Source organism: Rousettus aegyptiacus, unplaced genomic scaffold (genome assembly GCF_014176215.1).
Source record: "Rousettus aegyptiacus isolate mRouAeg1 unplaced genomic scaffold, mRouAeg1.p scaffold_m13_p_3, whole genome shotgun sequence".
In the NCBI taxonomy this organism is placed as follows: domain Eukaryota; kingdom Metazoa; phylum Chordata; class Mammalia; order Chiroptera; family Pteropodidae; genus Rousettus; species Rousettus aegyptiacus.
Genome location: NW_023416306.1, coordinates 38,712,538 through 38,714,669, shown reverse-complemented (window position 1 = coordinate 38,714,669; position 2,132 = coordinate 38,712,538). Strand labels below are relative to the sequence as shown.

The 2,132-nt window shown below is 43.2% G+C and overlaps 1 pseudogene; it reads right to left on the bottom strand.

Moving 5' to 3' along the window:
* Positions 1-662: 662 nt before the first annotated feature.
* Positions 663-781, bottom strand: LOC118600577 (annotated as a pseudogene).
* Between the last annotated feature and the right edge of the window lie 1,351 nt (positions 782-2,132).

The following is a 2,132-nucleotide window of genomic DNA, read 5'->3' as shown; positions in this document are numbered from 1 at the left end:
AGCAGTTTTAGTTCTGGTCGTTGAGGCCAGGTGCCCACCTTGCAGATGGGTTTCTGTAATTGCGACCATAATGCAACCAAGAGGGCACATGGCCTAAATGTACCGAATCATCTGTGATCTTTACTCAGGCTATTGAACTTTAGTGCTGGGACAAAACTTTAGAGAACATCTAATCCCAGGTTTCCTGCAGTAGGTTCTGTGAAACTGCAGGCCTATAAAATACTTTTGCCCGGAAAGGGTCCACAGCCAGTGAAGTTTGGGAACTCCTCCTACCCTCACCCCTTCTCAGAGAGGACAAGGTTCTGTGTCTGCGGTTCTGTCTGTTCTGTCGCTGCCTTTGTTCAGCACCTTTTTCTTGCTTGTCTAGATCTCTGTGGGTCTTATTTCTGGTATCCCCACATTCCATTACTCCTATTTTTTTTTTATATGAAGGTTTTTATTAATTTTTAAAAATAATTTTTTTGATTTTTCAATTACAGTTGACATGCACTGTTTTATTGGTTTCAGGTGTACAACGTAATGATTAAACATTTATATAAGTGGTTACAAAGTGATCACCCTGATAAGTCTAGTACCTGCCTGACACCACACATAGTTACTACAATACTATTGACTGCATTTTCTATGCTGTACTTTATATCCCAGTGAGCATTTTTTTGTAAAGCCTACAGCATCTGGTCTTCCTGGGTGGTCTCCCATCCATGTACTAACCAGGCCTGACTCTGCTTAGCTTCCGAGATCAGACAAGATCGGGCATGTTCAGGGTGGCATGGACATAGACATCCCAGTATTTTTTGTAACTTCCGATTTGTACTTCTTAATTCCTTCATCTTTTTCACCCAGCCTCCTATTCTTTTTGACTTATCTTTCACATCGCCTCCTGTAATTCACAAGTGAGCACATGTAGGTCCTGGTACTGTTCAAGTTGCTGGGGATAGAACAATAAATAAACTGGAAGATCCCTGCACTCACATAGCTTATATTCTAATCAAGGGGTTCCATAGTAAGAAATACAAAGAAAAATATGCCATATATGAGAGAATAAGAGCTTTGGAGGAAAACTAATCAAGGAAAGAGGTATAACTTTGAAGAGAGTTTCAGGGAAGGCCTTTCTGCAAAAGTGATATTTAGGTAGAGGCTTGAGGGCGAGTGAGTGTATTTGAGGAAAAACTTTCCAGGGAGACAGAATAGCACGTATAAAGTTTCTGCAGTAAGGAAGAGGACCCAGCGTGTCTGCAGAAGAGCAGGGAGGAGAGCGTGTGTGGAGTGGAGGGAGGGGAGAGCGTAGTGGTGGCCAGTGGTCAGCTGAGGAGTGGGGGCCAGTCGTGTGATGCCTTCTAGACCCCTGCAGGGATGTGGCTGTGCTCTGAGTAGGGTGGGACACCTCAGGGAAATTTTGAGAGGAGGAGTGATATAATAGACATATCTTTAAAGGATCTACCTTCTTGCCATGATGAGAATAGATTATGGTTGTGGCACAGAAAGTAAAGAGGGGAGACCCATTAGCAGGTCACTGGAACACTCCAGGCACGAGGTGACAGCTTGGACCAGGGTGGTCACAGGGGAAGAAGTGAGAATTAACTGAATTCTGGATGTGTTTTGGAAGTATAGGCAAAAAGTCACGACAAATTGGACATTACGTGAAAGAGAATGGAATCAAGGATGATTCTAGTCCTCCTCCCACCCCCTCCCCAGCCCCAGAAAAAAAAAAAAAAACTAAGAAAATAGAAGAATGGAGTTGCCTTTTATTATGATGAGGAAGAATGTAGAAAGAGGAGGGTTTTTTTGGGAAACATGAAGAGCTCAGTTGGACAAGGTAAGTTTGAGATGCCTGTTAGATATGTCAGTGGAGGTGTTTAGTAATCACTTGTCTATAACTTGTTATAATGCTCATCTGGAGTTCAGGGACAAGGTATAGGCTGAAGACCTGCTCTTAAAGGTCATCAGCAAATATATCACATTTAATGCAGTGAGACTGAGAACACCGAGATGTGACTGTAGGTGGAGGTGCAAGAACTAAGCCCTTGGATGCTCCAGAGTTCATGGATCGGGGGGTGAGTAGAAGTCTGAGAAGATGCAGCCAGGGTTAAGAGGAAGAGTGTGAAGTACTGGTACCTCAAGAAAGTATTTCC